We start from the raw sequence: 22,507 nt of genomic DNA, 5'->3' as shown, positions 1-22,507 counted from the left end.
CAACGGCCAGGTCGAAGCAGTCAACAAGACTATCAAGAGCAACCTTAAAAAGAAGCTCGAAGACAGGAAAGGCGCCTGGGCCGAGGAATTGCCGTTCGTCCTATGGGCTTACAGGACAACCGCGCGAAACGCCACCGGCGAAACGCCATTCTCCCTCGCGTATGGGATCGAGGCTGTGGTTCCAATTGAAACCGAGATACCCACGTTCCGAGTCGATACGTTCGACGAAGCGAACAACGATGAGGCCATGAGCTTGGAGTTGGATTTGATCGACAAAAAGAGATGAGAAGCATTCAGACGCCTCGCCGCACAGAAGCACAAGGTCGAAAGATACTACAACTCCGAGATCAAAAGGCGAACCTTTGTCGTCGGAAGCCTTGTACTCAGACGAGTTTTCCAGAATATACAAGTTCAAGGCGCCGGCGTCCTAAGCCCGAACTGGGAAGGCCCCTATAGAGTCCGCAAAGTCATTCACGACGGAACACTTGAGGCAGGACTACCAGTAGCTAGCGTTCCCCACGTTTTATCGCTTTTATTTCCGATTTTCATTAAGGCCTACAAGCCAATGTTTTAGGATTTTAAATTTCTCGAAAATTTTTCAAACGTAATAAAATTAGAGTTTTCCATTTCAAAATTCGTCTTGTGCAAGTTGTCCAGTTATCAAATATTAAACTTATAACCCTAAAACTCGGGGGGGCTAGCAATGGTAAGGAAACCTTCAAAAGAACACGTTCCACCAAAAAATTTCAAGACGCCTACATGGCGCAACCAAGACGCCTACATGGCGCAATCTAAGACGCCTACATGGCGCAGCTAAGATGCCTACATGGCGCACCTAAGACGCCTACATGGCGCACGTAAGACGCCTACATGGCGCAACCAAGTCGTCTTTCGAGACGCACCTAAGACGCCTACATGGCGCACTTAAGACGCCTACATGGCGCACGTAAGACGGCTACATGGTGCAACCAAGTCGTCTCTCGAGACGCACCTAAGACGCCTACATGGCGCAACCTAAGACGCCTACATGGTGCACGTAAAACGCCTACATGGTGCACGTAAGACGTCTACATGGCGCAACCAAGTCATCTCTCGAGACGTACCTAAGACGCCTATATGGCGCAACCTAAGATGCCTACATGGCGCGTGTAAGACGCCTACATGGCGCAACCTAAGACGCCTACACGGCGCACGTAAGACGCCTACATGGCGCACATAAGACGCCTACATGGCGCAACCTAAGACGCCTACATGGCGCACGTAAGACGCCTACATGGCGCAACTCAAGATGCCTACATGGCGCACGTAAGATGCCTACATGGCGCACCTAAGACGCCTACATGGCGTGCCTAAGACGCCTACATGGCGCAACCAAGATGCCTACATGGCACGACCTAAGACATCTACATGGCACAATCCGGCACACGTAAGGTGCCTACGTAGCATGGCTGACTCGCAGTTGAAAAAACTTACAGAACGCTAACCATCCAAGCGACTGGCGCATCTGAAGTGGGATCCTACTGAGATAAAAGGACTGGCAAGGCCGTTGACACAAATACTTGCCTATCAAAACATGCCATGACAAATGAATGAGCGAAAACGTTCATAAAAATAAATAGTATTTAATAAAAGAAAAGGGCAACTGCCCCAAAAATCCTAGAAAGCAACCGCTAAAGCGAGTGCGGTGAAAGGAAAAATCCTAGAAAGCAAGCGCTAAAACAAGTGCGCTGAAAGAAAAACCTAAAAGAAAGCATGCGCTAAACACTTGCACGAGAAAAACAATAAAGAAAATATGTCACTCGGCGGGATCATCTCCTCCAGGATCGGCCCCGTCGAGTGGCGGGAACAGCGAGTCGAAGAAGTGGAAGGTGACCCCCCGAGAAACATTCTCGGTAGCTGTGGCATCTCGGCACTCCACCGCCGCCGCATGTCTTGCCTCCTTGACCCCAACGTCAAAGTCGTCTTGAAGGTCGGACGCGAGCTGTTCCGCCGCAGCTTTCTTCGCGGTGACTCGAGCCACCTCCTCCGCCAAGGAGTCGCGCTCACGCTCCGCTCGAACACGGGCAGCTTCGCTCGATGTAAGTTGGCCCTGAAGAATACCTATTTCTCCGGTGCGCAATTCCAACTGGCGTCGAAGATCCCGCACCTCGCTCCGGAAGAGCTTCGTCGATCGGGTTGCCACTTCGAGAGCTTGACGTTCCACCATTAGCTCCTCGGCCATCTTCGCCACCGCCGACTGAGCACGGTCGCATTTGCCGCGGGTAACTCCCAATTCCACGCGAGCCTCTTGGAGCTGTTGGAATTGATCTAGGGTTTAAGAAAAAGTTTAACGCTTCGCAAAGCGGCGGAATTTTAAAAATTTTCTTTTCAAGTAAAAACAGTTTTTTACTAACCTAGACAAAGAGAAAGTACACGTAATTAAAAACTATTATGAGTATAGAAGTTTACTAACCTTTCTTGAAGCTTGAACTTTGAAGAAGCTTTTGGAAAGTTTGCAACGCTCGTCTCCCCTCGCAGCACGTCTCTCTTTCTTTCCTCGGCACCTCGAGCAACCACGAAAGTTTCTATCACTAAATCACTCGAAATAAAGGAATTAGTGAGTGGGCACTTTTAAACACTACGACTTAAGAATGAGTCTTGAAGTCGCAGAGCTAAACACTAGGTCGAATGAGGACCTAGGTGCCAAAACAAAAAAATCGAAAATAAACTAGAAAGAGAGAGGAAGGGGCGGCCAAAGTTCTAGAGAGAGAGAGAGTCTCTCAAATCTCTTAAACTTGGATGAATGAAAAGTGTGGAATGAGGCTCCTATTTATAGGAGAGGTCTCACCTTCAATAAGGTAGTTTCCTCTTCTATAGAATATCACATATTCGTGAGCCAATTTCCCTTTTCCTTCAAAGAGTCACACGGCCAAGACTTGCCAAGCAAGTCCTTGGATTTGTTTCCTCTTTTATTTGCTTCTCTCTTGACTCATTTGGGCGCCCACCTTGGTTTCCCCTTAGGGGAAATTTGTTTCCTCTTTTTCTTTTGGCAAGTATCTTCATACATTCATGCACAAAATATTCTCTCTTTATTTGGGTATGTTGGGCGCCTATACCACCTAGAAAAAGGCTTCTAGAAGCTTTTCCATTTGTTCATAACAACATGAAAAAGGTCCATTAAGAATTTTCAATAAAATTCTTATGAAATGAAATTAATCCACAAGGCCCAATTAATCTTATTATGGCCGAGTGTTACTTGTCATCAAATGACCATGTAAAAAAATTTATTGACATTCATTTCATCCTATGTCTCAAAAGACAAAAATACCCTTTTGACAATTTTCGTTCTTGTTTTGACTTAGCTTCCAGTTTAACTATTCCTAATTGATGTGATTCGTGACAGTGACCTCATGGACCCAAATGAACAAAGCTTGAGCTAAACACTTGGAATCAAAAGTTCACAAACCTTTTCCAAGTTTAGCTTAATGCCAACTGACTCCACTAAAGAGTTAACACTGAAAATCTCTCGGTTCAAATGAATTTATTTTCTACTCAAGAATTCAACCTAATTATGATGAGCGGATCCACTGAATATTATCTATGTTTACCCTTCATGAATGGCATCAGCTAGTCGGGATTTACTAAATTACCATTTTACCCTTCTAGCTGTTATTTCCTCAACTCCTTTGTTGCTTGTGAATAAGTTAGAAACAATGTATTGACGAGGAGCTAACAAGTCACATTGTTTCATCCAAAAGAGTCAGGACTCAATTTGGACACTGGCCAGTTCATTTATTCACACTCCAAGGAACAAAGCATGAGGTGACATACATTGCATTTCAGCAATCTTGTACATGAATTCCATATCTATGAGAACTTCACAAAGTTACTCATGACATTCTCACAACTTAGTTCTTCACCAATAGGCCCTGTTCGGAATCACATAGTGAGTCCGAACTCTGACTTTCTATAATGAGAATACTAAGGTGTGAAATGACATGTCTCATTTCAGGATTATGGTAAGCACGATGTAATTCATACGTAGTGACTTCGAGACATAAGAGGTTAAATGGTTTGTTCTTATCTTGTCTCTAGAAGTGCACTGGTCAATTCAGTACCTTCGGAAGATACCTAGAAGAACTATAGAGTCTCCAACTCTCAATGCCTCATAACCAGACATCATAGATTCTTCTAACAATCATACTGAGGTCAATAGTCCTTTGACCTTTAGATTGCGAATATATCGTTTTAAGCAAACTACGAAGAGTTTGTTCATGTAAATCTACATTTGTCTCTTCGTAAGTTGTTTAGTTTGTTTATGGACCAAAGACTAATGTTTTATCATAAAGCTTCAGACAAGGAAGATTGAATGAACGTTGTTACCGGTCCATCTCGGCCCGGTAAAGCAACGACGGCCGTGATAGCAACCACCCCGACACTCCCCCGACGCACGGCCGACCTCCGGCTCATGAGCTCGACCTCGGCCTCAGCTCGACCTCGGCCTGGTGAGCTCGGCCTCAGCTCGGCCACCTTAGCTCGGCCTCCTTAGCTCGGCCTCAGCACGGCCTCCTTAGCTCGGCCTCAGCTCGGCCTCCTTAGCTCGGCCTCAACTCGGCCTCCTTAGCTCGGCCCTCGTCTCCAAGGCCGCCTCAGAGCCGGCCCTCGTCTCCATGGACGACCCAGAGCCGGCCTCCGAGCTCCATGGACGACCCAGGGTCGGCCTCTGGCTCCATGGACGACCTAGAGCCGGCCTCCTAGCTCCATGGACGACCCAGGGTCGGCCTCTGGCTCCACGGACGACCCAGAGCCGGCCTCCGAGCTCCATCGACGACCCAGACCCGGCCTTCCTCCATGGCCGACCCAGAGCCGGCCTCCGAGCTCCATGGCCGACTCAGACCCGGCCTTCCTCCACGGCCGACTCAGACCCGGCCTTCCTCCACGGCCGACTCAGACCCGGCCTTCCTCCATGGCCGACTCAGACCCGGCCTTCCTCCATGGCCGACTCAGACCCGGCCTTCGGCCAAGGGGATGCCCAAAATGCCCATTGGTCGTCTATAAATACCAAGGCCCCTCCCTTGGTCCAGGTAATCCATTATTGAGTACTGAAACGCTGTCGAACTCGTACCTCGCTCGTTTCTCTGAAGTCTCGGCCTCTAAACACTTAAACCCTCTATATCCACCTCAATCCTAGTAATGTTGAGCGTCGGAGAGGTAAACAGAGGCACCCCCTCTGTTTCCCCTTTGTAGTTCACACCTCTTTCTGCTTGCTTTTCAGGTGCCTGGACGAGATTAACTCCACCAACAGCTAAGGGACGGCTTGGGATACCAAGCCCGACACGCTCGAGCCGAAGTGAGACCACTTGGTCTGGCCTTGGGTCTTACCACTTTGGGCTCCTAAATAGTTGTCCGAAAAACAGCGACAACATTTTGGCGCTAGAAGGAGGGGATCTATCGACCTTCGCGACGCATTCCCTCTACCACTCTTCTTCATCCTTCAACGGCAAAACTCTCGAGAGATGAGTCAATTGCCCGTCGCCTCCGTGGGCGCCCGAGCAACTAGCTCGAGCCACAACCTCCAAAGCTCTGCGCGCCGTCTCGAAGGGCAACCTCATGATAATGAGAGCCAGCCCCGAGACCCGGCGAATGACCCCGAGGCTGCAGTCCGAGAGGACGCGGCTCGAAGGCTCGCCGAGCTCCTAGACCGCCCCGGCGTCACCGGCGCGCTCATCGCCGACCTCCTCGACTCCAACGACGTCGACGACGTCAACCACGAGACCAACCTCGACCACGCTGTTCACGAAAGGGGACGCATGCGCACGCTTCCAAGGGGACACCCTCGGGTGACCGCGCCGAGACGTCAACTTTTTGATGAGCACGCGCACGCGCCCTCGAGGGGACACCCTCGGGCGACCACGTCAAGGCGTCAAAGCTCGCGCAATACCCGAGGACGCTCAGTCTTGAGGTCCCAAAAGGGACGCTCCAAGCTCACCGTCCGCTTTCAAAACCCTTGTGAAGGTGACAACGTCGATGGTCGCCGCCTCCGTCAAGGGCGTCGCCTGAATGACACGCCCTTACCAAGGGTGATAGGGACGGCCTCTGGAGACTTGAGAGACCGCCTCAGTTCTCAAAGAGAGGATCACGAGTTCGACTTGAGAGAAAAACTCAACGCCCGACGCGAGATCGCGAGCGAGGCACCCAAAGTGAAACGCGCCGCCACACTCGCCGCATCGGCCTTCGCTCCCAGCTCGCGAAGGAAGAGACGTAGAAAAGGTCGAGCCCCTAATGACCTTCCCATTCCAATCCAGAAGCAATCCTTCGTCCCTCTCAACGCAACGCCCGACCGGATCCTAAGCTTACACAAGGAAAAGCTAGGATCCCCGGCCCCGCTGAAGACGGACCCCGCGACGCGGGACAGAAGCAAGCAATGCGACTATCACCAAGATCATGGACACGCAACCACTGAATGCTACCAACTTAGGAAGCAAATTGATTCCCTGATTCGAGGTGGGGATCTCAAGGAATTCGTCGCATCTGCTAGCAAGCCATGATTGTCGTTACTTCGACCCTTAAACTCACGACCGAACTCGATCGACCTCGTGATCGCTTTTATTTCAAAAATGTAATTTTCTTTTTTCTTAAAAGAAGGCCAAGTGCCATGACTACCTGTAACGATCCCCTTTATTGCAATAAAGAGTTATTATAACGCACACTATTGTATACCTCCAACACGAGAGTTTCTTGGCCTTCGTCTCACAAACGTAAGAAACTCGGGGGGCTAACAGGGATCAATGCTCAATCAAAAACAACTCAACAACAACTAAAAAAACAATAATAATAATAATAATGATAATAAAGTCTCAAGGGGCCGATGGTTAGGCCGGAGGTCCCAAGGAAAGGCTTTTCACGTAACTCCTCGTGCAGACTCCACATGAGTCCTCGAGTTGAGTAACGGATTGTTGGGATTTCGAGCTCGTCACTTCGCCAAGTCGAGCTCGCCACTTCGCCAAGTCGAGCTCGTCAGTTCTCCAAGTCGAGCTCGTCAGTTTGCCAAGTCGAGCTCGCCACTTCGCCTAGTCGAGCTCGTCAGTTCGCCTAGTCGAGCTCGTCAGTTCGCCAAGTCGAGCTCGCCACTTCGCCTAGTCGAGCTCACCACTTCGCCTAGTCGAGCTCGTCACTTCGCCTAGTCGAACTCGTCACCTCGCCTTGTCGAACTCGTCACCTCGCCTAGTCGAGCTCGTCAGTTCGCCAAGTCGAGCTCGTCAGTTCGCCTAGTCGAGCTCGCCACTTCGCCTAGTCGAGCTCGTCACTTCGCCTAGTCGAGCTCGTCACCTCGCCTTGTCGAACTCGTCACCTCGCCTAGTCGAGCTCGTCAGTTCGCCAAGTCGAGCTCGCCACTTCGCCTAGTCGAGCTCGTCAGTTTGCCTAGTCGAGCTCGTCAGTTCGCCAAGTCGAGCTCGCCACTTCGCCTAGTCGAGCTCACCACTTCGCCTAGTCGAGCTCGTCACTTCGCCTAGTCGAACTCGTCACCTCGCCTTGTCGAACTCGTCACCTCGCCTAGTCGAGCTCGTCAGTTCGCCAAGTCGAGCTCGTCAGTTCGCCTAGTCGAGCTCGCCACCTCACCTTGTCGAACTCGTCACCTCGCCTAGTCGAGCTCGTCAGTTTGCCAAGTCGAGCTCGCCACTTCGCCTAGTCGAGCTCGTCAGTTCGCCTAGTCGAGCTCGTCAATTCGCCAAGTCGAGCACGCCACTTCGCCTAGTCGAGCTCGCCACTTCGCCTAGTCGAGCTCATCACTTCGCCTAGTCGAGCTCGTCACCTCGCCTTGTCAAACTCGTCACCTCGCCTAGTCGAGCTCGTCAGTTCGCCAAGTCGAGCTCGTCAGTTCGCCTAGTCGAGTTCGCCACCTCGCCTTGTCAAACTCGCCACCTCGCCTGGTCGAGCTCGCCACCTCGCCTGGTCAAGCTCGTTTGGTCGAGCTCGTCACCTCGCCTGGTCGAGCTCATCACCTCGTCTGGTCGAGCTCGTCACCTCGCCTGGTCGAGCTCGCCACCTCGCCTTGTCGAGCTCGTCACCTCGCTTGGTCGAGCTCGTCACATCGCCTGGTCGAGCTCGTCACCTCGTCTAGTCGAGCTCGCCACTTCGTCTAGTCGAGCGGGAGCGACTTCGTCACTTCGTCCAAACGTCTTTGGATTCAGTTCGTCAGTTCGCCCAACCGCGTTGGGCTAATTCTGTCAAAAAACCTCTCTCAAAACTCAAAAACAATAAATAAAAATATATCAGAGTCTCAAGGGGCCGATGGTTAGTTCGGAGGTCCCAAAGAGAGACAATCTTCACGTAACTCCTCGAGATGAATTCATTCCTCGAGTCGAGTTCGAATCCACGAGTCGACCGATACTCCTCGTGTCGATTCTTCACGTAACTCCTCGTGCAGGCTCTACATGAGTCCTCGAGTTGAGTCCGAGTCCACGAGTCGACTGATACTCCTCGTGCCGACTCTTCACGTGACTCCTCGTGCAGGCTCTACATGAGTCCTCGAGTCGAGTTCGAGCCCACGAGTCGACTGAGACTCCTCGTGCCGACTCTTCGCGTAACTCCTCGTGCAGGCTCTACATGAGTCCTCGAGTCGAGTTCGAGTCCACGAGTCGACTGATACTCCTCGTGCCGACTCTTCACGTAACTCCTCGTGCAGGCTCTACATAAGTCCTCGAGTTGAGTCCCGAGTCCGCGAGTCGACTGATACTCCTCATGACCGACTCTTCACGTAACTCCTCGTGCAGGCTCTACATGAGTCCTCGAGTTGAGTCCCGAGTCCGCGAGTCGACTGATACTCCTCGTGCCGACTCTTCACGTAACGCATCGTGCAGGCTCTACATGAGTCCTCGAGTTGAGTCCCGAGTCCACAAGTCTACTGATACTCCTCGTGCTGGCTCTACATGAGTCCTCGAGTTGAGTCCCGAGTCCGCGCTCGCCACCCAGCTCGTGAGCCGAAAGGCAGCGAATTACAAATGGGTTTCAAAGGCTTGCGTCCGCCGGACGTATCTGGTCTAGCCAGCGTCCACGGGAAACCCGGCCACACAAATGTGGCACCGCGCTCGCCGCCCAGCTCGTGAGCCGAAAGGCAGCGAGTTAGAAATGGGTTTCAAAGGCTTGCGTCCGCCGGACGTATCTGGTCTAGCCAGCGTCCACGGGAAACCTCGCCATGCAAATGTAGCTCCGCGCTCGCCGCCCAGCTCGTGAGCCGAAAGGCAGAGAGTTACAAATGGGTTTCAAAGGCTTGCGTCGGCCGGACGTATCTGGTCTAGCCAGCATCCACGGGAAACCTCACCACGCAAATGTGGCTCCGCGCTCGCCGCCCAGCTCGTGAGCCAAAAGGCAGCGAGTTACAAATGGGTTTCAAAGGCTTGCGTCCGCCGAACGTATATGGTCTAGCCAGCGTCCACAGGAAACCCGGCCACGCAAATGTGGCACCGCGCTCACCGCCCAGCTCGTGAGCCGAAAGGCAGCGAGTTACAAATGGGTTTCAAAGGCTTGCGTCCGCCGGACGTATCTGGTCTAGCCAGCATCCACGGGAAACTCGGCCACGCAAATGTGGCACCGCGCTCGCCGCTCAGCTCGTGAGCCGAAAGGCAGTGAGTTACAAATGGGTTTCAAAGGCTTGCATCCGCCGGACGTACCAGGTCTAGCCAGCGTCCACAGGAAACATGGCAACATAAATGTTGCACCGCGCTCGCCGCCCAGCTCGTGCGCCGATAGGCAGCGAGTCACAAATGGGTTTCAAAGGCTTGCGTCCGCCGGACGTACCTGGTCTAGCCAGCGTCTGCGGAAAACCCGGTCACACAAACGTGACACCGAGGCCCCCCGAGGCCCAAGCCCTGCAAATCGATCACGCCTTCATTGGTAGGTCGAGAAAATAAGCCACGCACAATAAAGTCGTGCTAATCGATCACGCCTTCATTGGTAGGTCGAGAAAATAAGCCACGCACAGTAAAGCCGTGCAAATCGATCACGCCTTCATTGGTAGGTCGAGAAAATAAGCCACGCACGATCAACCCGGAACAAAGGCCGTCCCTCGTGACGCACAAAGCCGTCCCTCGCGACGCACAAAAGCCGTCTCTCGTGACGCACAAAGGCCGTCCCTCGCGACGCGCAAAGGCCGTCCCCCATGCTCGCAAATCCGAGAGCATTCATCTCGCACCCGCATGAAAGCATAGATTTTGAGTTTCCACTCGACCTACGCTCGACCGGAAACTCGGGGGGCTAATGTTACCGGTCCATCTCGGCCCGGTAGAGCAACGACGGCCGTGATAGCCACCACCCCGACACTCCCCCGATGCACGGCCGACCTCCGGCTCATGAGATCGACCTCGGCCTCAGCTCGACCTCGGCCTGACGAGCTCGACCTCGGCCTCAGCTCGACCTCGGCCTGGTGAGCTCGGCCTCAGCTCGCCACCTTAGCTCGGCCTCCTTAGCTCGGCCTCAGCTCGGCCTCCTTAGCTCGGCCTCAGCTCGACCTCCTTAGCTCGGCCTCCTTAGCTCGGCCTCAGCTCGGCCTCCTTAGCTCGGCCTCAGCTCGGCCTCCTTAGCTCAGCCTCAGCTCGGCCTCCTTAGCTCGGCCTCAGCTCGGCCTCCTTAACTCGGCCCTCGTCTCGAAGGCCGCCTCAGAGCCGGCCCTCGTCTCTATGGACGACCCAGAGCCGGCCTCCGAGCTCCATAGACGACCCAGGGTCGGCCTCTGGCTCCATGGACGACCCAGAGCCGGCCTCCGAGCTCCATGGATGACCCAGGGTCGGCCTCTGGCTCCATGGACGACCCAGAGCCGGCCTCCGAGCTCCATGGATGACCCAGAGCCGGCCTCCGAGCTCCATGGACGACCCAGACCCGGCCTTCCTCCATGGCCGACCCAGAGCCGGCCTCCGAGCTCCATGGCCGACTCAGACTCGGCCTTCCTCCATGGCCGACTCAGACCCGCCCTTCCTCCACGGCCGACTCAGACCCGGACTTCCTCCACGGCCGACTCAGACCCGGCCTTCCTCCATGGCCGACTCAGACCCGGCCTTCCTCCATGGCCGACTCAGACCCGACCTTCCTCCATGGCCGACTCAGACCCGGCCTTCGGCCAAGGCGATGCCCAAAATGCCCCTTGGTCGCCTATAAATACCAAGGCCCCTCCCTTGGTCCAGGTAATCCATTCTTGAGTACTGAAACGCTGTCGAACTCTTACCTCGCTCGTTTCTCTGAAGTCTCGGCCTCTAAACACTTAAACCCTCTATATCCACCTCAATCATACTAATGTTGAGCGTCGGAGAGGTAAACAGAGGCACCCCCTCTGTTTCCCCTTTGTAGTTCACACCTCTTTCTGCTTGCTTTTCAGGTGCCTGGGCGAGATTAACTCCACCAACAGCTAAGGGACGGCTTGGGATACCAAGCCCGACACGCTCGAGCCGAAGTGAGACCACTTGGTCTGGCCTTGGGTCTTACCACTTTGGGCTCCTAAATAGTTGTCCGAAAAACAGCGACAACAAACGTTTCAAGTTTTTATTAATGAATAAGAAATTACAAGCAAGAGTCTTCATGAGACTTTATACATCAAATGTAGAATATAAAGATTACAACTCTTCTTGTGGGCACCATTGACAACAGGAGCTGCTCGCGGAGACTCGCAAACTCTGCCTTTGAGTGAGAACCTCGCTCGGCACGGGCCAGCTGAGACTTCGCTGGAGCAAGCTCCTCTTGGGCAAGGCTCATCCATCTGATGAGGTCGTGAAGGATCTTTTCGCCCCGGGTCGCTCGAGCAAGCACCTGAGAAGGCAAAAAGACAATTCAGTAAAAGGCAAAGCCCTAAAAAAACAAGGCATGAGAAACTCACTCTCTGAGCGTAAAAAACGCCATGACGAAAGAACTCCACGTCGCTGCTGGCCACGACGCTCTTCCACATCTTCATCGAAGATTGAGTGAGACCCAGGGAACATTCCCCCCTGAAATCTGCGGCTTCCACGTCGACCATCAAATTTACGCGCTTCGAGTCCGAAGACGTGTCTGGTAGAGCCGAGGAGGAGGGTCACTTCAAAGAAGCACGAGGGCCACTCTCCGTCGGATGACCGGTATCGGGTCTCTCCCGACCATTCCACGCGGCAATCCGAGAACGGACCGCCGCCAACGACTTCGGGTCCCGGGAAGCCGTCGCTAAGCACGCCCGAGCCCTCGCCCTAGCCGAAGAGACTACAAAAGCGACAAAGTCAAAACCCTAAACTTAGAGCAAAACCAGAAAGAGCGAAACGTCGACATACCTGGAAGGCCGCCGCTCGAGAGAGATGATGTGGCACCGGGAGCACTTTCAGTCCGCTGACTGTCGTCACGGCTAGGAGGAAGGGGCGGGAACCACCCGATGGAAGCCATCAGCTCAGGCGAACGAAATCATTCGATAGCCTTCCGAGCCTCAGACATTCCCCGGATCTCCTTCATGAACTCGAGATCATCGGCCCCCGCGTCAGCAGGAAACTCGGTCAAGGGACCGAACCGAAGCGGCGCATCGCCGAAAGCCTCCACCGAGACCCACACCCATGGTCTTCGGTTGCACTTCTCCGAGTCCGTGATCAGCTTAGTGTTCCGGCGATCGCGGGCCATGAAGAAACCAGGTTGCCCGGGCGCAGGGAAGACCGCGATGAGATTGCGAAAGTCGCTCACGGTCATCACCCGCTCAGTTTGGCAATGCCACTCCATGTGACACATCGCCACGATGCGGTAAAACGCCGGACTCATCTTGCAAGCAGGCACCCCCAATCGTGCGAGGAGCCGCTGAACAATGGGTTGGAACGGTAGCCGCAACCCGCAGTTGAGACTCGCGACCGAAACTGTGCCGAACCCACGATGAGGACGGAAAGGACGGTCGCCCTGCAAGGACGGAGAAGCCCCACGGACGATGGAACCGCAAATGCCTTCCTGAGACCGATGAATGTTCAGTAGGTGAGCGAGCTCGAAGCATCGACCCCCGAACAATCGAAGCCCTCGAAAGCAGCAAAGCCCTCCTCGGGATACCACGTTGTCCTAGCAAGCGATCTCGCCGACACTATCGCCTCTGCGTCAGGGGTCTCGGGCTGAGCACCCCCTGGCTCCACGGAAGGGCCTCCGCCCTCCGGCATGGCCGCGGCAGCCGCTGACGGCCCTTCGAGACGCTCCGGTGCGAGGCCTTCGGCCCCCGGACATGTCTCTGAATCACCTCCGGGATCTTCAGACTCAGGACCAAAATCGTCCACGCAGTCAATCTCGTCGAGAACCAACTCTAGCAGAGTCGATGCATCCGCGCCCGCAATATCTCCCGGCGTGCCATGAGAGTCCAAGTCGGACTTTGGCACGTCGAGACAGGTCTTGTCGCAACCCCCTCGCTGACCAAGTTCATCACGAGGCGAGGGGCAGGATCCCCAGGTGCGGGATGATCGACCTCCCCGCTTGTGCCACGCCCAGTTGGCGCGCACTCCTCCTGAGGCTGAGGAACGGGCACGGTCACGCCCAGCTCGCCTTCTTCGAGCCACAGCTCCACTCAACTTGGATTCTCTTCCACGTGCAGAGGAACTTCCCCTAATCCCTTGAATAGATCATCCTCTACATGTTCAGAATCCTGAAACAAGAGAGAAAAATCAAACTTGGGATCCTCTGTTGAGAAAAGGGAAGGAACATCCATAATGCAAGCGGTAGAAAAGAAAAAAGTGTAGAGAAAGAGAGAAAAAAGTGTAGAATGGGAGAGAGGGGGGGGGGCTTATTTATAGACTCTTAGGGGGGTAGGAGTCCAAATCCTACTCCCACAAGGAGAAAAACGGAGGAAAACCTCCAAAAAAGTCGAATTCCCCCGCGCGAAGCGAACCAGCCCCGCTCACGGGGGGCGCCGCGCGCCGCGCCATCCAGGGCGCGCGCCGCGCGGCTGCGCCAAAAAAAAGAAGAGAAAAGAAAAGAGGGAAATTTTCCTTGGGTAACGGGACTTGGAAAATATTTTCCTCAAACACCCAACCGGAAAGACAAAAAGTTCGTCGCCGGGAACCTCCCGAGCAACGAACTTGAGGGACTAATGTTGTCGGTCGTTTTCGGAAAACCCGAGACGCCAGGAAGACACGTCGCTCAAAGGGCCGATGGTCAGGCCGGAGGTCCTGAAGAGTGGCAGGCCCTCAAGCCCTCGCCCAAACTCTTGACTCCTTGAGTCGAGCCTAGTCCCTCGAGTCGAGACTTGAGTCGGCTCCTCGAGTCTAGCCTTGCCCCTCGAGTTGAGACTTGATTCAGTCTCCTCAAGTCGAGCCTCGCTCCTCGAGTCGAGCCTTGAGTCAGTCTCCTCTAGTCGAGCTTCGCTCCTTGAGTCAAGCTTTGAGTCAACCTCCTCGAGTCGAGCCTCGCTCCTCGAGTCGAGACTCGGCTCAGATTCTACCCGTCGAATAGCTAAATTCATGTCACAAACCCAAAATGCAAAGCCCACAATAGCCCAACGGGCCCGGAAGGACGACGGTCGCGAAAAACCCACGAAGGCGCTGCCCAGCGCGCGCTGCACCCGCCACACCGCACGTCGCACCCGGGCAGAGTCGCGCCGCGCACACAGCGATGCAGACCGCGCGCTGCGGGTTGGGCGCCGCGCGCCGCGGGTCGCGCGCTGCGCGTGGTGCGCCGCTGCATCTTGTGCGCCTCCACTTGAAGAGGTGCGCGCCCCCAGTCCCACATGGGCGACGAAGGACCGCCTCAGGGTCCCCAAACACCTATATAAACCCCCTCTCACTGAGGGGGAAGCCATCCCTTCATCTCTTATCGATACGCTCGATTTCTCACTCTCCTCTGCTTCTCTTGATGCCATATTTGGCCTGAAGCATTCTCGCAAGTCTCTCTCGTTCTCAGAGGTTTTGAAGCACTCACGGGGACTTCCCGGACGTCGCTCCCTCTGACCGAACGCCCCCCGGTGCTCAAGCACGCCCCTAGGGTTCTCGACTAGGGTTCCCCTTGCGCGTCTAACACGCTAGACGCGTACGCGATCTCCGAAGTTCTGAGACGCCGCCGAGGACTCCTCCGCGCCCCGTCTCCTTCGCTGAGCACGCTTCTCCACCAAGGTTCCACGCCTCATACTGCGTCTTACACGCCTGAACTACGTTCTGACCTGATCCCACGCACGGGTACGTAGGCAGCCGACACCCAAGGCACGGTCACTCCTCCTCCTCACCCCTTTCCTCTCACGAGAGGCGCGTTGATCGGAGAAAACCTAGCTCGAGACTTTTGAGTTCACACTCTTGGCCCGGGTGCGATCACTTGGTCCGGCCTTGGATCGAACCGCCCGAGGTTTTCAATAGTTGTTCATTTTCGTGCGACAACAAGACGCACACTACGACGCCTACATGGTGCAGCGTAAGACGCCTACATGGCGCACTAAAGACGCCTACATGGCGCACTTAAGACGCCTACATGGCGCAACTAAGCCGTCCCTCGAGACGCACACTAAGATGCCTACATGGTGCAACAAAGACGCATACATGGCGCACTTAAGACGCCTACATGGCGCACCTAAGATGCCTACATGGCGCACCTAAGACGCCTACATGCCGCGCATAAGATACCCACATGGCATGACTAATTCGCGGTTGAAACGCTTATAGAACGTGTTGTCGCTCGTTTTCGGACAACGATTTAGGAACCGGAAGTGCTTAGGCCCAAGGCCAGACCAAGTGGCCTCTCTTCAGTTCGAGCATGTCGGACTTGGTATCCCAAGTCCTCCTTTAGCTGTTGGTGATGTTTATCTCGTCCGAACACCTAAAAAGATAAGAAAAGAGGTGTGAACTACAAAGGGAAAAGAGAGGGGGTGCCTCTGTTTACCTCTCAGACGCTCAACATTAGTAGGATTGAGGTGGAATATTGAGGGTTTAAGTGTTTAGAGGTCAAAGATGAGAGAAACGAGCGGGTTATGAGTTCGGCAGCGTTTCGGGACTCAAAATTGGATTACCTAGACCAAGGGAGGGACTCTTGCATTTATAGGCAACCAAGGGGTGGTTTGAGGAACCCTTGGCCGAGTGGAGGTTGAGAGGGGTGAGCCTCGACCTCCCGGGCACTGACCAAGCGCCGGCCGAGTGGAGGCCGAGAAGGCGAGCCTCGACCCCCCAAGCGTTGGCCGAGCGTTGGCCGAGTGGAGGCCGAGAGGGAGAGCCTCGACCTCTCGGGTGCTGGCCGAGCGCCGGCCGAGTGAAGGCCGAGAGGGCGAGCCTCGACCTCCCGGGTGTTGGCCGAGCGCTGGTCAAGTAGAGGCCAAGAGGGCGAGCCTCGACCTCCCCGGTGCTGGCCGAGCTCTGGTCGAGTGGAGGCCGAGAGGGTGAGCCACGACCTCCCGGGCACTGGCCGACCGCTAGCCGAGTGGAGGCCGAGAGGGCAAGCCTCGACCTCCCAGGCGCTAGCCGAGCGCTGGCTGAGTGGAGGCCGAGAGTAGGGCCTTCGTCTTCTCGGGTGCCACCCGAGCCCCGGCCGCGTGGACCGGTCTTGGGCCTCCCGGCCATGGCCCGACTATAAGACGCGCGGGGTTCCCTCGGGCCTCTACTGGCGCTGTCGACCCGGGACGGGCCGACAACAAAACGCAAATCGTTCAAATGGTCGACAACAGCACCGGGTGAGGGGTTGTTGGCTGAGGCGGGCCCCGGGCGAGGCGACCTCGTCTGCGCGATCTCCGGGTGAGGCGGCCCCGACTACGCGAGTCTCGGGCGGGGCTATCCCGACAGCGCGAGCCCCGGGCGAGGCAATCTCGACACCGCGAGCCCCGGGCAAGGCGGCCCCGACCGCGCGAGCCCCGGGCGAGGATCCCTCGACCGGCCGAGCTCCGGGCAAGACCTTCTCGGCCAGACAAGCTCCGGGCGAGATCTCCTCGACCGGACGAGCCCCGGGCGAGACCTCCTTGGTGAAGCGGGCTCCGGACGAGGCGATCCGGGCGGGAGAAGCTCTAGGTGAGGCGACCCAGCCGAGACGGACCCCGGACCAGGCGGTCTTGACGAGGCGAGCTCCCGCAGCACGTGCGTGGGAGATGTCGGTCACCCAGCAGGGAGAGGCGGCGCCCAGCAAACCCTAGGGCTGGGCGCGCGCGAGGGCGCCCTAGTGCCCGGCCCACGCGAAGGAGGCCATGGGCCCAGCCGAGCGGGGCGTGCGCACGACAGAGGTCCGGCCCAACCCAAGCGAGCCGGGACGCGAAGTGGGTGATGGGTCCGGCCCAATGGAAAGTGGGCGTGATGAGCTGGCCTTGGTCGAGTGGCGTGCACGCGCGACGGGTGTTGTGTCCGACCTAGGCGAACCAGGTCGTGGGAGGAGTTTCACGGTCGGCCCAGACGCACACGAGACTAGCTCTTTGGCCGTGGGGGAGCGTGACGCGGAACAAATGCCGAGGCCAGCGAGTGCCCCTCATGGAGGGGACCAAGGTATGTCTGTTCATCCCTGCCTTTTGGCAACCGAGACGTGTAGTTCGACTGCCCTCGAGGAGAGTCGAGCTTTAGCTTTTCCCGTTGGTGAATCGGAAATCCTTGGTGACTTTGACTGCTCGGGTCTTGACATCCCGAGTTCTCTTTCCATCGCTAGCTTCGGGAGCCTGAGGAAGCGCTATGACATCTCGTCGTCCATCCGCGGGAAGGATACGCCGCTATTCACGAGGAGAGCCTCCGCGGGGGCCTGAGACTGCCTTTTCCACCCGTGATCCAAGATCTTCTGGTTCGGTCGAACGTACATGCGTCTCAGATGTCCCCGTCTTTCTATCGTTTGGTGGCAGCTTGTCATATGATGTTTTACAGAGCGAAGAAAAGAGCTATCACTGCCGACGACGTCCGGAACCTCGTGTCTGTTCACAAATTTATTGGGAAACCGGGTTTCTACAAGGTCCTTTACCGCGAGCGCTTCACCGTTCTTACTAGGGTGACCCAGAAGTACCGATACCCTTGGTTGTGGGTGTTGGAGTCCGCCTTTGGGATGGCCCCCCTCGTCTTCGGGCCCGTGGCCAAATTTTCGGCTGACTGTGCCATTCGTGACTTCGAACTTGCGTGCATGATTGCGGCGGTGCCAGATTCCAGACGACACAGGACGCTCTTTGAATCTCGGGATCTCATGGCGACCACTAGCTGGTTTGCGGCGAGCGACGAGGATTGCCGCTGTCCATCTCTCGATGATGGAACCCCACCGGACCTTGGGTCCAAGGAGGGGGATTCCTCCGCCCCTACGCCTACCACGGGGGGTACCGGACACTTTCACGTTATAGCGTTGCTTATTTTTTACATCTTACGGTCTCGTTTTAACTGTTTTATGTTTCTTGTGGCAGATATCATGGCGAGGGACTGGTCACGTGCGAGGCTCTCTGGGTCACGACCATCAGGCAATGTCGCGACCGCGCCCCGTTCACAAGGCGCGGCCCGTCTCGCAAGGTCGCCCATGTGTGTTCGATATGAGGTGAACTCGTTCGGCAAGCGACCGTCATCCTCGGCCCATGTTGGGGCGCCTTCCCACACGAAGCGTGCTCACGTGTTGACGGCACAGGACGGCATAGACTCGATGCTTCTAGCAGAAGCGGCGGAGTTGAGGGACCGATGCTCCCAAGGAATCCTCGAGACCCCCTTGAGAGATTTCAAGGGTTTACTGACGACGAGTGACCTTGACTACATCCAGAATGGGATAAGTGACGCTCGGAAGGTACGATTTGTTTTTTTTGTTTTTTTATTCATGGCCACGATGCTTATCCTGATTGCGCGTGTGCCACCCCCTCTTGCAGATGCTTGCGCGCCAAGAGAGGGGTGATCACATCCTTAGGGACCTGCTGCGGCGGATGCAGATCATGAAGGCGGACATGGAGAGAGCGGCCGCCGGCCATGCCGCCGCCTTGGCAGGGGTTCGGACCACCCAGGAGTTTTAAGTGCTTGAAGAGGAGTCAAGGCGGACCCGCGAAGAGGTGGCTCGCTTGAGCGCAGAGCTGGCCTCCGAGAGGTCGTTGCGGGCGCCTGAACAAGTGTCCCGGGAGAAGGCAGAGCAATCGGCCGACACTTTCCTGGGAGAAACGAGGAAGCTCCAGGCGTCACTCTCGGGTCGAGATGAGGTGCTGAAGATCGTCCAAGCTCGACTATCGGTGACCGAGATCTCTCGCGTTAAAGCGGAGAGGGAGAGGGACTCCCTGCAGGCGGAGATGCAAGCCCTCACTGAGGAGAAGGACGATGCCGTACGGGCTAAGACGGACTTAGAGGACGATTGGGACATCGCCTTAGAGGAGGCTCGCTATGCGGTGGCCGTACGAGTTCGCGATGCGACCGCGAGGGAGAATGCGTCTCGCGGGATCAGCTTTTCTTTCTTCGATGGCATGTTTCCTCCTTTGGATGACGTGCCACCAGTGGACGACCCTTATCCCCGGGTTCCTGCAGAGGCGGCTCAATCGACGAATCGCCCGGCCGACGGAGGGGCCCCCAGCGGGTCGGGCATCCTTTTTCCTGAGAACGACGAGGAGCAGATCGACTTCGATTCCGAATAGCCAACTTTATTTTTATTTTTCGCGCACTTGTTTAGCGCTTGCTTTGTGTTTCTTTTCATTTGACATTCATCGTGTTTTCGTTGAGTTGTTTATGAAACATTGCTTGCTTTAGCTAAAGCTTTCCTGGTTATCATGCGTCTTATTTTCTCGATTTACTATGATTAGCATAATCGATTTGCGCAGTTTGATTAGTGTGTGTCTTACGACCCCCGGTTTACTATATCTAGCGTAACCGGCTTGCATGGCTTAGTGCCGCACCTGGCGGCGAGGTTTTCCGTGGACGCTGGCTAGACTAGTTTCGTCGAGCGGATGCGATTCTTTTGCCGCTCATCAGTGACTCGCTGCCTATCAGCGCGTGCGAGCTGAACGACCATCGCACTCAGCTGCCGGCACGTACGCTACCTATCGGCGTGCGTGTTGTGCGCCAGAGCGGGCTCGAGGCGAGCGTAGTTCCCAGCGAGTGCGATACCCATCGGTACGCTTATCACGTTTTGGGCTTTGGCTGCCATGATCAACGGTCCGGTGCGCGGACGTGATCGGTTGACGCCCCGCTAGCTTTCGGCGTGCGCAGGATGGAGTCATGCGAGAGCGTCGTGCGAAAGATATGTGGGGTCGGAGGTCCGGTGCACGGATCCAACCCCGTTTCGCTACCTTTCGGCGTGCGAAGCGTTGAATCGTGCGAGAGCGTCGCGCGAAAGATGTGCAGGGTCAGAGGTCCGGTGCGCGGATCCGACTTGTTGACATTTCGCTACCTCTAGGTGCGTGAAGCGTCAAGTCGTGCGAGGGCGTCGCACGAAGGATGTGTAGGGTCGGAGGTCCGGTCCGCGGATCCGACTTGTCGACATTTCGCTACCTCTCGGTGCGCAAAACCTGGAGTCGCACGAGTGCGTCGCGCGAAAAATGCGTACCTGTTACCCACATTAGCCCCCCCAAGTTTCTTTTGTACTCGTTGTTGTCGGTCGTTTTCGGAAAACCCGAGACGCCAAGAAGACACGCCGTTCAAAGGGCCGATGGTCAGGCCGGAGGTCCTGAAGACCGGCAAGCCTTCTGTCACGAGTCGACTGGCAAGTCCTCGTGCCAAATCCTCATGCTCCTCGAGTCGAGCCTTGAGTCGTTCTCCTCGAGTCGAGCCTCAAGTCGTTCCTCGAATCGAGCCTCAAGTCGTTCTCCTCGAGTCGTTCCTCGAGTTGAGCCTCGAGTCGAGCCTCGAGTCGTTCCTCGAGTCGCTCCTCGAGTCGAGCCTCGAGTCGTTCCTCGAGTCGAGCCTCGAGTCGCTCCTCGAGTCGAGCCTCGAGTCGTCCTCCTCGAGCCGAGCCTCGAGTTGTCCTCCTCGAGTCGAGCCTCGAGTTGCTCCTCAAATCGAGTCACTCTCGTCAAGTGGAAATCTTCATATTTCACATGGCAAGAATGGTATTCGAAGACCCCTAAAGGCCCACAAGAGGCCGGCAAGACGAGCCATTCGCCGCGCGCACAGCACGCTGCGCCGGCCAGTCATGCAGCAAGCCACGCGCCGCACCAGGAAGGCAGCGCGCCGTGCCAAGACGCGCCCGCGCCGCACGCTCCATGCGCCGCGCATCCTGCGCCGCGTCCAGTGGCCTGCGCACCACGCCCCGCGCACCGCGCGTTTTGCGCCGCGTTTTGTGCGCCGCACGCGCCATGCGCCTCCAGTTGGCGGCGCGCGCGCCCCTAGTCCCACATGGACGAAAAAGAAGCCTTCTAAGGCCCTCAAACACCTATAAATACCCCCTCTCATTGAGGGGAAAGGCATCCCATTTATTTCTCAAGGAACTTGAAACTTCTCTCTGCTTCTCTGGATGCCATCCTTGGGCTGAAGCGGATTCTCCTCGATTTCTCGTTCTCAGAGATTCTGAAGCGCTTTCCGGGGACTCCCGAGTGCCGCCTCTCTTGATCGAACGATTAATCTTGAGCCCACGAGTGCTCTAACGGTTTTTGACTGAAAATCGCCTACGCGTCTAGCACCCTAGACGCGTCCACCATTTTTTACAAGAAATCGCCTACGCGTTCGGCATTTCCAACTAGGAATCGCCTACGCATCCGGAATCTCCGCCACAACAAGGAACTCTTGACTTAGAGTCTTCCACGTCTCCAAAAGAGAGAAAACACACATTCTCTCTCGCGCTCGCGATCTCCGAAGTTCTGAGACGTCGCCGAGGACTCCTCTGCGCACCGTCTCCTTTGTTGAGCACTCTTCTCCACCAAGGCTCCGCGCCTCACACTGCGTTACATACGCCTGAACTATGTTCTGACCTGATCCCACACACGAGTACGTAGGCAGCCGACACACAAGGCACGGTCACTCCTCCTCCTCACCCCCTACCTCTCCCGAGAGGCGGGTTGATCGGAGAAAGCCTAGCTCGAGACTTTCGAGTTCACACTCTTGGCTCGGGTGCGATCACTTGGTCCGGCCTTGGATCGAACCGCCCGAGGTTTACAATAGTTGTTCATTTTCGTGCGACAACATTTTGGCGCTAGAAGGAGGGGACTTCCCGACCTGTTCAGCCCGAAAGCCCTTCTGTTCATCTTCTTATTTTCTTTTACGAACTCAACCTTCTCGAACTTGAGAAAAGATGAGTAGTCAGCCACCCATACGTTCTGAGGGCGTTAACAACCCCGATAACGTCACTGGGACCAAAAAATATTTCTTGCGCTCTCACGCGCATGGTGACGAAGAGTCGCTCCACGAAGAGAGCTCGACCCGCTCACCATCTCCATCTCCAGACAGCAGGGACGACCGCATCATTGAGTTGGAGGAGAATATCCGCCAACTAAAGGCGAAGAACGCGAGGTACCACAGCCGACTGGCTGCGAAGCAACCCGCGCATAACACAATGACCCCCAACGGGGATCTTGAGAACCTCAACGAGGAAAGCCACGACCGCGACCCTAATTATGAGGGTACTGGCAATTCGGAGGATATCGAGACTTCTCTCACGAAGGACGGGGAACACCCCGCCGTGTTTGAAGCCGGTCCTTCGAATCCCCTACCCCGGACAGGCGACGCGCCGGCTGCTTCTCAAG

This window comes from Urtica dioica, chromosome 6, assembly GCF_054948205.1.
Source record: "Urtica dioica subsp. dioica isolate 48M chromosome 6, U.dioica_male_clone48M_v1_H2, whole genome shotgun sequence".
NCBI lineage: Eukaryota > Viridiplantae > Streptophyta > Magnoliopsida > Rosales > Urticaceae > Urtica > Urtica dioica.
Note: the sequence above shows the minus strand (reverse complement) of the source record.